The sequence below is a fragment of the Haliaeetus leucocephalus genome, unplaced genomic scaffold (genome assembly GCF_000737465.1).
Source record: "Haliaeetus leucocephalus isolate CR32 unplaced genomic scaffold, Haliaeetus_leucocephalus-4.0 Scaffold317, whole genome shotgun sequence".
In the NCBI taxonomy this organism is placed as follows: domain Eukaryota; kingdom Metazoa; phylum Chordata; class Aves; order Accipitriformes; family Accipitridae; genus Haliaeetus; species Haliaeetus leucocephalus.
Window position 1 is genome coordinate 10,016,713 of NW_010972753.1, and position 13,791 is coordinate 10,030,503.

Genomic DNA, 13,791 nt, shown 5'->3' on the forward strand with positions numbered 1-13,791 from the left:
ACAACACACAAAAGGGAAAAAAAAAAAAGGATTAAAAAAAGATAAGCCTTTTGTAAATAGCACACAAGTTAAAAGAGCAATCCAGAGGAATTCTTTAAATGAAACACTCAGAGAGCATTTTGGCTAAGATCCCTCTCCCCATGGAAAACTTCAGTTCTTTGGTAGGGTTCTGGCATGGTGATTACCAAGATATGTTATACCAAGATATTCAGATAATGAGTTCATAACCAGCTTAGCTGGCCTGTTGTTACATTACAGCCTTAACAAACACCAGAGAAAAGAGCCTGACAGGCAAAGAGAGGACAGAGTCAGAGATATCTGTGCGGTTCTTGCTCAGTCAGGCATCTCGCCAACAACTAGTTCAAAACAGACTGTACTAGGAAGTATCACAGGTAAGATTTTCTAATGAGCAGAGTGGGAGGGGGTCTCCCAGGTCAAGGTAGAGCAGAAGGTAGAGGAGTGATGGGAGACATGCTGGTTCTATTTCCTAGCCACCTCCACCATTACTTTAGTCTCCATCACTCCTCACGGGGCTTGTTAGCTCAAGGATCTTCACGGCATGGTTGGCTTTATGGCTATTTTTCATAGATATTTCTCCAGCGTCTCTCCCCAGGAAATTATTCTGAAACTTAGCTAATCATGTTCTCCTTCCAAAAGGAAAGGACTGATGACTCCAGAGCCTGCAGATCACATGGAAATATTCTGTCCCCACCATTATGGCAGTCTATCCCTACTCTTCCTGGTACAATATCTGGAAATTTCCCACCTGTTAGTGCTCTAGAAATTTTCCCTCAAGTAGGTCCTCTAGCAGGAAAGATAAATAAATACATTTATGTACGCTATTCATATAGTATATGTATACTATTCATATATATATACATACACCATACTTGTGTATAATTATACATATGCATATACTATAGTATATACTATATGTATGTATATGTAGTATAAATGGGTTTGGAGATAATTACCCTTACAGTGAAAGTTCTTCCACCAACCCTGTCATTGGCTTCCAGCAACACCACATTCAAGCCTGACTCAGTCAGCAGTTTGGCAGCTGAAAGACCTAAAAGATAAAAACAGTTAAAGAATACTTCTGTATATGGACCCCATGGCTTTTGTGACTTGACATGTAAACACTCATAGCTATCTGTCCAAATCCTGAATTTTTCATTCAAACACTTTGCCAGGGGGGCAAGGTGGAATTAAAAAGAAAAACAATAATCATGAAATGACACTGAAGCCACATATTAGAACAGTTTGTGGTCAAATTTTACATGTGCTGAGCACCTTTTGCACCACATGCTCAGCTCTTCTGATGCATAAGCCAGCACTTCTAATGACAGCCAGTCAGCCAGGCAGAGAAATTGGGGAGGACAGCCTTTTGTTTTCTAACATCAGCACGCCATCTTTTATAACCCCAACAAAAAAAGGAAGAGGTGAACTTTTATTACAACTGTCCTAAATTTTAAAAGTTTTCCTGAAGCTTGTTGTACGCGTCTGCTTTCCAGCTCGGAATATTTTGAAGTACATTAGCAAAGTTCCCACACAGTCAGGTCACAGGTTTCTTCTTCTGAAGAACACAGGGTCTGACTCAGAAGAGACAGAATGTGCGCTTGTGTGTGGCAAAAAGAAGAAAAAATATGAGTAAGTCTATCCAAAAACATCGTTTCTTTTCTCGCTGTCATGGTTTAACTGCTGCAGGCAACTAAGCACCACGCAGCCGCTCACTCACTCCTCCCCCTACCTGGTCGGAGGGGCAGGAGAATTGGGAAAAAAAGTAAAACTCATGGGTTGAGATAAGAACAGTTTAACAATTGAAATAAAATATAAAAATAATAATGAAAAGGGAGATAACAAAAAAAAAAAAAGAGAGAAATAAACCCCAAGAAAGACAAGTGATACACAATGCAATTGCTTACCACTTGCTGACCAATGCCCAGTCAGTCCTCAAGCAGCAAACCACCCCCCTTGCCCAACTCCCCCCAGTTTATATACTGGGCATGATGTCATACGGTATGGAATATCCCTTTGGCAAGTTTGGGTCAGCTGTCCTGGCTGTGCTCCCTTCTTGTGCCCCTCCAGCCTTCTTGCTGGCTGGGCATGAGAAGCTGAAAAACCCTTGACTTGGGATACGCTCTGCTTAGTAACAACTAAAACATCAGTGTGTTATCAACATTATTCTCATACTAAATGCAAAACACAGCACAGTACCAGCTACTAGGAAGAAAATTAACTCTATCCCAGCTGAAACCAGAACCCTTATCCATTCTCTTCACAAACTTTTATTTCAATCTTGTAATTCCTGAAGCAGAGACACCAAGGGATGGAACAATGGGAATACAGAAGAGAACATCTCATTTTAGTTCTGATGCCATAAATCCTCATAATTGCAGAGGAAAATATTAGTGTCACACCCTGCAGCAAGTGTGCCAAGCCGCTATGGGAATGAAAGGAACTAAAAAGGGTACACAACATGGAGGGAATACGGCCTGCAACCTCTCAACTTCTCAAGACCATCTCTGCCTTTTACTTCAGCACACAAACTGAGATTTGTATAAGTTGAGGTTCTTACTTTGGCCACATGTGAGTGAATTTCTAGTGGGATGACAAGAATTATATTCTAGAGGGTTATGTCATCCTCTTGAACCAATAGGATGTGTTGAATAAAGTTCAGCACAGGCCAAGCTAGAAGCCACACTCATACATCATAATTTAGCTACCTTTTCTGGCTCTCTGCCTTGTCACCATCAGAAGGCAATCAATTTCCTCTCTGTGTTCTAGTACATGTAGTTTTTGAGGAGTAATCATCGAAACAGATTGTTCTAAGCACAAGGCAGCCATGGAAGAAATGGCAAAAGCACTGGCAGGAAAAACAGATGGCCAAAGCTAGCATGGCAGGACTGAATGAAATGATAATGAAGAAAATATAGCAGCCCTGGATAGAGAAAGAATATTAATGAGAGCTACTAAAGGTGCTACAGGACATCCTGGTCATCAACTAGTGGCTTGGGAGTAGGAGAACCAGGTCCTGTTCCTAGCACTGCAGTGAATCTGCTGCACTGTGCTGGTTAAATCACTTTAAGCTCTTTGTTTCCCCATCTGTAAAAAAAGACAGAATGGTGTAGACCTATCTATCTGAATTTGACATTTTCTGAAGAAAAGCAGCAGACATTTCCATTAAAAGATCGTACTGTCCTGCTTTTATATCTAGCTTCATGGGCCTATTTATCTTGGATTTTCACATGTTAGTGAGAAAACCAGTAATGACACTGATAAAGGTCTTTCCATAGTTCCTTATTGAGGAAATTATATTGAAAAAACCAGCTGGCTGGATCAGCGTCCTTGACTACACTCACAAATATCTGAAGATACCAAGGAAGAACAAAATACAGAAAACAGTGACAGTATGCAAACCCGGACCACTCCTTCAAACAACTTGTAAAAAGAGATTGGCTCCTGAAGGAAAAATAGGCAACAAAACTCCTAAATAAACATAGCTTACCAGTTAAAGAAAAAAAAAAAGTTGCTCCTCAAAAAAGACAGTTGGGAGACGATCAATAGTAGTTAATAATTTAGAGAATGAATACATAATCTGAAGGCTGTTGTCACTGCAGGTTTCTGTTGGCTTATCATGCTAACAGGTATTGACTAATCAATTAATAATATTCAGTTACCAACACTTATTAAGGAATATGACTTTTGACTTTCTTTATTAAAATCTAATGAATAAGCATTTCAGTACAGCTGGGAACAAAGGCAGTTTATTCCCAAGAGCTGAACAGACAGAGAAGCTTGTGAAAGGATAGCTCTCTAGACTCAACTGAACTGCAGCCGATTTGTGGTGGTCAGCTCAGATATCACCTCCTTGCTTCCTTATGCACCTTTCATCCGCCCTATTGCACCTACTGACTATTTACTCCCTACTGTTTATTTTGGGGCAGGTGCCACAGGAGGGTCAGATGGCACAGCGAAGGGCAAGACTCGGTCTCATAGCACACACAGTACAGGATAAGGCAAGACTGCTGTCACAGATACCACGCTACAGTGCAATATTGACAGTTGGGAACATTGCTATTTTTGGTATCTCACACATTCAGAATCATGGTACTGCCACATCACCCCCCACCCGTTACCTGGAGCTGGACCCAAGACCCCAAATGGGCTCTGGGACTGTTAATGTAACAGCAAGAAGACTGGGTGCTGTGGAGGGACAGCTCCCAACCAAAGTGATACAAGGACAGACAAGGGGCCGGGAACAGCAACAAAAACATATTAAAATGGAAATGAATACTAGCACATGAATATTGGGGCACGAGGTTGAGGTTTACTTTTCAGAAACTAAAAATTGCTGCAGGAAACTCCTACAAACCACTCTTCTGGGCAAGAGTCAGAGTGGCCTCTCCGTCCTTAATACTCCAATTGCTGCAAACAGAGCATGCACAAAGCATGTGAAGCAAAGCCTGGAAAAATCTGTCATACATGATGCAAGATCTCCTCTTGAGAAGTTTAACCCTTCACAAGTTTCAAGGTAAGCCTCTGGCTTACCTCTCACTCTCTTGCACATCACTAACAAAAGGCAAATCTTTAATATTGCCCCCACTCCTCACAAGTGAGGCAAACAGCCACATTCAAACGTAAAGCTCATCCAAAAATGTGACTGATGATGTTATTACTCCCATTTCATTCACAGTGTTTTGTCACCCAGTGGTACCTTCCCCTCCTCCCCAGAAGCATTTCAACAGCATCAGATCTGAATTGCAACATAAGGGCTCAGCCACTTTTGCCACCACTTTGCAGAGGACAGTAATTGGGTTCCGTTTCTATTGCAGGTCAGCTTTCTTCAAGGGGCAACAGAGCGCCGCATCTATATGGCAGAACACATACAGTTAAGCAGCCTCACCTGCAGTTCTGCTCAGAGAATTGATAGGCAGGCAATTAATGCAAACAACAAAGAAGCAAAGATGATAGGTCTTATCCCCTAAGATGATAGTCAGACCCCAGACTGAAAATACCATTGTGCTTAGAGGATGTTTAACTGGGCAAGCCTTCATCCGTTACCATAGCAACCTGGTACCCAACCGCAGCCACTCAGAGATACTGGTGAGAGATTGCCTCCCCCAGAATTTTATAATGCAAGTTCAAGCCATGAAAATCGTTTCTCCATCATACAGCACTCTGCATTCAGACAGATCTTACTCAAATGTAATCATGACAATAATTATTTCATCGTCAGGTCCAACTTATTTCTTTCCTGTTTGATATCTCTGTACCTACTAAACATCTTAAATTGCACCATTTGATTAAACAGCTTTATTATAATCTCACTTCCTAACATTAACAGCTTTCTTTTAATTAAGAGGACAACTAATTCAGGCTGTTTGGGTTTGGGGGGGGGGGGGGTGTGGGTTTTTTTAGAGAAAATCTTAAATTTCTGTGCTAGGGCAGAATCCAGACTCGCATTTGGATTGACAAATGTGACGAGAGTCACATTTTTCATCTGACCCCCATGTATTATGCACTACAATGAAGCCCTACAATCAAACACATCTGGCTATCTAAAAACCATTTTAAAGTAAATTTTTAAAAAACTGTTTGAAATTTTGTAACACTGGTCTGATTCTGCCTGGAATCAGCAAATTTACTGAAATATCCTTTTAACCTTAGCATTTCCACAAAAATTTCACCAGAAAGGACATGATTGGAAGTTGGACCTTTGATATGTCTCTAAATAATACTTGTGTCTTCTTCCATTTAGGTTTGGGTTTGTTTTCTTTTTTTTTTCCATAGGGTACTTCTGTCATTCTCTGGACGGCTAGACAACCAATACACAACAGCAAGCCCATCAGCAAGATTATATTTCTCACTCATGCTACACCCAATTCCCTTGCAGTGTACAAGGGACAGGGTGGGTAATTTGGAGGGGGATGGATTATAAAGCTGTAAATAAAGTTTATTTCTGAAGGCATTCCTGCAGTTCTTAACGTACTTTCTCTATTACTCACTACTTTACCATGTTCCCCCACATTTATTCTCTCTCTTCTAAGAGCAAAAATAATCTCTTCTCTTATATATGTAATTATAAAAATCATCTAAAAATTCTGAATTTTAATTCATGTAGGGAGCAAAGAAAGAGCCTCTAAGCCACTGGCATTCATTTAATAGCTTCAAAGATGGCTGTCAAAAAATTGTTTACTTTATAACCTTAACAATGTCTCTCTCCAACTAAAATTGTAAGCTGAGCAGGAAGAAAGGCTGCCATCATACTTGTGCTGTACTTACTTGCAGGTCTTACTGCAGAACTTGCATGTCTCACACCTCGATTTCCTCAGAATCATGAGATTTGCTGATATTTCTCCTTCCTCCTCTTTATTTATTTATTTAGACACCAAAGATATGTTTACAAAGTACTGCCCAGGGGAGTTGTAACATTTGTAACAGATGCCAGACACTTGGACTCTGCATACAAACATGGGCTGTACACATAGATTAGAAACATCCAACACTTAAAAGAGGCAAGGAGCTGATTTCTACCTTTGCTGTGCCTCCACAACTTGGATATACATGCGAAACAAGCTCTACACTGGCTCGGTTAACTGCTGAGAGCATCCCCCTTGACATCATGTGTTTGAGCAGGGGCTAACACCTGATTTTCCCAGCGTATTTGCAGATGCAGCAGCTGCACTGCAACTCATCCTCCAGGCAGCTAGCTGAAAGCTCAAGCCTGCCTGCACGAGAAGTGGCTGCCGTAACATACCTTGTAAATAAAGCCCAAACTGATGCGTTTCTTGCGGATTTTTTCCTTGCTCTCAACCTGTTCAGCCACATCTAAATCACTGTCTGCAGAGATGTCAGGTAACACATGCTCCTTTACGCAGAGCCAGTGGGCAGAACAGCCTGCAGCACTGGAGTCTGAGCCTGAGCACCTCGATGGGGTCCAGGGCAGTAAACAAGCACAGCACGAGGCTCAGCATGAGGATCTGTCACAAAGTGCACCTTGGAAATGGCATAATACTTAGCCTGCACAACAAACACAGTCCTCTGCCCTGGTGTTGAGAAATTGTGGGATGTAAAAATGTTTCACAAGACTGATAGCAAGAAAAGGAAACACAACATAATTGATTATAGATAAACAAATAAGAGTTGAGTTCAGGGTCAGTAAGGTAAATGAACTCAAGTATTTCTTAACATAAGTATTCAGAAATATTAGTCAGACCACCTTTGTCCATGGACATTTAACATCTTGAAGCTGTTATTTATGAATCTCAATATTTGTATTCTTCTTCTTGATCTTGAGTCTAAGTCTCATTTTGACCAGAGGGGCCAGGAATTTAATTTTTTTGCTTAATGAAAGTGATGAGTCTCACAAAAATCACAAAACCTGAAGTAGCCGTAATGTTTAAGAAAAAACAGCAAGTCCATCAAAATCTATGAAAAGTTACAGAAGCTGGTATTGCTGTGAGATCACACGGGAAACACAACTTTCCTCACTATTAGAAGTCTTCATACAGTAACCCTTGCCTACCATCTCTGATGCTGAGAAATATGTAGAAAACGCATACAGCAAATAAATGAGTTTGGCCAAAACTGCTGCACTGTACCCAGTGAAACAAAATCCATCTGTCTTAACACTGCAGAAGAACTTTTGAGGAGAACCCCTTTGTTAGTGGTCAACACAGTTGCAGTGTTCGATCTAGGGCAATAGGAAGAACTAAAGAGGAATATGCCCCAAGCAGTTGAGGTAAATTGTTGAGGAAGCAGAAAAACACTCCTTTGACCAGGAATACCCTCTGGGTACGTTCCTAGCATCTAAAAATTAGATCAGTTAATGGAAGAAACCCGTTTGCTGTTGCTTAGACCTAATTACTCTAAACTTCAAATAAAACCCCTCCTTGTTTATGCTCAGAGTTCTCTGACCTCCTTTTAAGATATGCCACAAAAACATCCTGTTATTTCAGTGCCATTAGCGTAATACAGTTCGCATGCTACTGCGATACTGAAGGGATGAAGGGCAGAACCAGAGAAAAGGCACGTTCTTATCTGCAGCTAAGCAGCCATTTTGCACCAGTGGGTTTTCTCCTTCCAGCCTTCCACAGTTTCTTTATTGCATTACTGTGTTAGAAACTGCAATTTAATAGCATTGCTTTTGTTTGTGTTGACTGCTCTAATGAACACAATCCGATTACTGCTCTGCCACTAAGAGATTGAACCTGGCGCTGGTCACCTTTACCTCTGTCACTCATCATTAGCCAGCTAAAATGTTTTAATTGAAATAATGGCTTGAGACAATAATGCCTGTAAGGCATTATAGATAAGTATTGTAAGCAAAATAAAAAACAAAACAACAACAAAAAACCAAAACCAACACTGGCCCAGGGTCTGGGTGAGTTAGGGTGATACAGGCATTTTTTGTAACTTTCCTCACATTAATAGAAAGGTCAAGGGATTTTGCTCTCGTGAAGAATACTACCCCTTTATAAATTCAAGGGACATGCTCAGAATTGTAATGGGAGCACTACAACAGAGACAGCTAAGATCACACTGCCTGAAACTCAGTTCACATCAGGCTGACACACTGCTATCAAAATTGGTGAGCATATAGTCAGTTTTCCTGCTTCATTGCTCTCTTAGTCCTCTGCAAGACAAGGTACACAGCATCCAGATTGCTCCAAGAGCTGTCTAGGTGACAATACTTCTGAAAAGCAGAGGGCTACAAGGAGAACAAGATACTGTAACCTGACAATACCTTTTATAAACTTAGTCCCTCACCTACATCCACATGCTTTCACGGTGAAGATAACATTTTTAACTTCTCTAATTTGGGCCACCTTTACAAAAGTACTTTAGATACCTGACTCAGTCTCATGGAAGAAAGATACAAAAATTATAGTTCAGAACCTAAAAACATGGTAGAGCTGTGTCTCTGTAAATTGTCGGTTGGTTATTCTCAATGCCTTACCTTCATGTGCTGAACAGTACAGTGAAAGTATCAAAGCAACTCTTTTTTGATGCAAGCATTTTGACCATGGGGGGAGATACACTCTCTCTTCCTAAGCTGTATCACTGTGCGGCAATGAATGCCATTAAAATGAATATCACTCACCTACAACATTAGAGAACTTAAAAAAATAATAAAACAATAAAATTACAGTTTCTGAAACCCCAAGGAGCAGAAAAAGACATTATCAACCTGCCTATCTGCTTAAAATGTACATTTACTTAAAATATTTGTACGAAGAACATAACATGTCTGCCTAGGATACTGCACTCTATGAGCAAATATAATTTATTTCTGTTAGCATTTCATTGTCTAGCCGAGGCAATGAGTTTTTCTGTCTGAGCACTGGTTCTGTAACCTCGTCACTGAGGTCAGTACGAGCGTCCCTACGAGTTAATGAGACTTTACATGAGCATAAACTCTAGTCCCAACTTTCTGTGACCTTCTCTCCCTGGCAGTGCTCCTAGACGATTCATCCATGGCGCTGGAAGCAGTATTTATTAAGCAGAGTTCTTAACAACAACATTAAAAACATTCAGTCTACATTTGTCCCAGGCATTGCACCTGGTGAAGTGATACAGAGCCTGTCCAGTTACGAGTGAGATGAGCAAACTGGTGGTGCATTAAGCTCAAGCCCCGCCAAACACAGCATGAAGACAGCTTGTCACACCTGGATGGAAACCCAGTGCCTTCAGTGTGGTGGTGCCCAGGCTCAAGCGCTGAAGCCACAGCTGTTCTGCCCTTGCCCAGGGCTTCCGTTTAGCTTCCACTGCATTTTTACATTTGAAGTTTCCAATGAAAATTTAGATTGACAAAACTGGACACTCCAGCATTTCAAAGGATGAGTATTTGTAGTATCAATCATTTACTCAGTAGTCTGTTCATTTAATTGCCATCTCTTACACATGGAGTGGTACACCCATTCAATGCTCACTTCACACTTCAAAAGGAAGAATCAGAAATCTGTTTCTAGGCTCCAGTCAGGTAAAAAAAGAGTCCCAAACACATTCTGCATGTCCTTGTTATGGCCCCAGGATATAACAAAGAGTTAATTGCATCATTATTATTATTATTATTATTATTATTATTATTATCTGTACTGCAGTATTATCTCACACTCTCAATCCCAGATCTCCTTTGGCTTAGGTCATCCCTTTCTGCTAGTTTACAACCTAGGCTGCCTCAAAACACAACAGACAGAGGGAAGAAACAAAGGAGATAGAGAACTGAAAGACAAGATAGCACTACAACAAACATACCATAGCATTGGAACAAAGCTGAGCACAATGAACTGGCTAAGACATATATGGGTAGTTTACTAAAAGCATCCTTTTAGGCATTACTATTATGAAGAGATATACAAGCAAATAAAATGCCAGCCAGATTTACTCTGCAGAAGAGTTTTGCCTTCCATACACAGCAATGAGGGGAAAAAAAGACTAAGTTACATCTAGCAAATTTTGCAAAATTATGCAACAGTTGCCTCAGAAGAGAAATGCTTATCTGTTTTGCCAACTCTTGCATGTTCTCAAGCAAAGAATTCTTTTTTTTAGTCCCCTAGGAAAAGTAAATGCTCAAAATACATGATCAAATAAAAGATGTGAACTTATAAAATAAACAGAGGCTATCTTGACAATAAAGAGTAACATGTAATTTCCCAGATTTCTCAATATCTGGTGACTCACAGGCATCCATCTAGAGAAGGTCACTTCTCATGGCAGCTAGCAAAACCCCCAGCAAAGCCCCCATGCCCTCATTCTATGGCTATCCATTTCGTTTCATGTTTTCCTTGATCTTCCGCTAACTATTTTCACCCCGTTGCACCTAAGAATTATGGATTTATATTGAGCATGTCTTGGTGTCACTTTCAAATATCCACCAAGCCATGCCCCAGTGACTCTCTGGAAACTCCTATCATCATCATAGCACACGTATACAAGTTGGTAAGTGTACACACACATGCACACACAGGGTAGATACTACTAGGTTGTAAAGCTTACAAGGATTTGTGAACATTCTATCTATCTGAACAACTGAAAAATGAAGATAAACCCCCCCACTTTCCAGCATCTTGTATAATCACTTCACATGCCAGCCAGCTCTTTGATATCCCAAAAAGACCATTTCTTGATGGCCAGCTCAGGCTGAACGATTCCCTGGCTGAGATACCAAAGACTGAGTACATACACATCATCCAGAGAAGTCCAAAAGGGAACTACTGAATGAGAAGACTTTCAAATGACTGTCTTCCTTCCATCTCTAAGTGCAGGAAGGAGAAAGTTTGAGCCAAACAGCTCATGAAAACATCAGTGTTATGAAAGAAAAAATGCTACCATTAGATTTGTATCATTCTGATATAATGCATGGGGGAAAAAAGTGAAGGAAGCATAGAGGAAAAGAGAAGTATCTAAGATGTAAAATAAAAGAATTTACACTCTTTCCTTTCTTCATTTGTGCTCACTATTTAGCATAACTCAATGATTCAGCCTCTGGCAAAGTGTCATAGTTTAATCCCAGCCAGCAACTAAGCACCATGCAGCCGCTCGCTCACTTCCCCCCCCCCCAAGTGGGATGGGGGACAGAAGGAAAAAAGTATACTCGTGGATTGAGATAAAGACAGTTTAATAGGACAGAAAGGAAGAAAATAATAATAATGATAATAAAAGAATTGGAATATACAAAACAAGTGATACACAATGCAATTGATCACCACTCACTAAATAATGCCCAGTTAGTCCCAGAGCAGCAATCTGCTCCCCCCGGCCAACTCCCCACAGTTTATATACTGGGCATAACGTCTTATGGTATGGACTATTTCTTTGGCCAGTTTGGGTCAACTGCCCTGGCTGTGTCCCCTCCCAACTTCTTGTGGCCTTCCAGCTTCCTTGCTGGCTGGGCATGAGAAACTGAAAAAATCCTTGACTTAGTATAAATACTACTTAGCCACAACTAAAAACATCAGTGTGTTATCAACATTATTCTCATACTAAATGCAAAACATAACACTACACCAGCTACTAGAAAGAAAATTAACTCTATCCCAGCTGAAACCAGGACACCAAGCTAGCCTCATTAAAAAAATCAACTCATATTGGAACCAAACAGGTGTCTTGCTCCAGTATTTAGTGCATTCAAACACAGATCTATCACTCAAGCAAACAAAATGCAAGTCTAGATGCAAGCTATCCAGGTAATCACAACGCTTAGTATGAACGAGCTGTTTGATCCGCTGTTGCCATGTGCAGCCAACCAAATAGACTGCATTCAATGTTTTATATACGAATTATACCATCAAGACAAAGACCAGCTGGCTGGGAGGCAGGAGACTACAAAGGCATCTTTACTCCCTACCCTGCTCACTCCCAGCTGAGTTACATGGTGGAAACTGAAAAACGTGATGAAGTTGAATAGTACAAAGTAATATTTGTAAGATGAACAGCTTTCAAATTAATTAAAACTTCATGGAACTCTTTAACCACCTGAAACATGAAGTGCCAGTGGTCACCACCATAACCTAACACTTGTAACTGCAAGATGCCCGAGGCTCTAATGAACCACAGCCACTCTTCAGTGTTAAGCCAGTGTTAAAAATTAGCACATCTATGATGTATTTTGCCGTATACACCAGCTACCAGAAGTAGCTCACAAGATCTCAAACTTTCTAGACTGAACTACCCTTTCTTCTAGGGATGGTCTGCACCTTGTGTTCCCCTATCCTGTCCCCTGCACTCCCTTCTTCTACACAAAAAAACACAGGCCCCCTACAAAAATCCTGATGCCAATCATTTCCTTGAGCAGCTCCCTGCTCTTCATCCATGGCTGCTACTGCTCCTGATGGTATCAAGAGCCCATCCCTCTTTACACTAAGGCCATGGCAGCTGAGTCCCGTGGGGCTGTGGGTGGTGTGGGGACAGCAGCCCGACATACTTGCTAGGGAGGTGGGAACATCTGTCTGGCAATGGGAGCAGCACAAAGAAGGACAGGGGAGAGAAAAAGAGATGGGAGAGAAGAAAAAGATGGGTTGAATTCCCTTGGGCAGCTTTGTCCCTGAAAATATTTCACTCGCTTTCTCCTTGGAAGCCCATTCTTCCCATAAATATTATCACTGTTTCTTGACTAAGTCAACGCAACTCCTCTGTGGCTTGACAGGCACTTTCCAGCATCTCCTTTTTTGCTAACTTACCCAGAATTCAGGGTCTCCACAACTGAGATATTGATGCCCATTCCTCTTCCTTTTCCCGTACAGCACTCCAGCCCCAAATACTGGTCATAACAATGGTTTGTGGAGCAAATACAGTTTCTAAGGGACTTCACACAGATATTACTTTTAAGCAAGCTGTTTGAACAGAAAACCGACAGGACAGAAAAGGTTGTGCAAAATACAAGTGCATGGGTGGGCTATTTAAAAGACTGCTAGACATTCATGGTTTAAATACCAATGTGCTGCAGTGCACTCTCATTGACCGCTGAAATCAGAAAAAAAAACCCCCAACTTTAAACAATTATCATACAACATTACAAAATTATAAACCTTACACACAAATCAGTCCATAAGGAAATAAAGCTAGTCAATTAGACAAATGATCACATTTTGACAAACCATCTCACAAGGCAGCAAGAACCTTAATATCTGACGTAAGTTTACAAGGATGAAATAGGTTATCAGCCCAGAAGGAAAAACATGTTAAGTTAAAAAATGGCTATATAAAAATTAAATTATTGAAACGGCAATGAGATGAAGGAATTTCCTCAAGAAACTCAAGCCCAGCTGAAGCTCGGAGTTCTCAGCA

General features: G+C 40.8%; 1 protein-coding gene across 1 annotated transcript in view; it reads right to left on the minus strand.

Moving 5' to 3' along the window:
• Positions 1-1,064, minus strand: part of LOC104834195 (amine oxidase [flavin-containing] B-like) — a 34,485-nt gene extending 33,421 nt beyond the window's left edge. Inside the window, exon 1 of the mRNA XM_010571369.1 lies at positions 975-1,064. The gene's annotated coding sequence lies outside the window, so the exon portion shown is untranslated. The remainder of the gene's footprint in view (positions 1-974) is intronic.
• Positions 1,065-13,791: the final 12,727 nt, after the last annotated feature.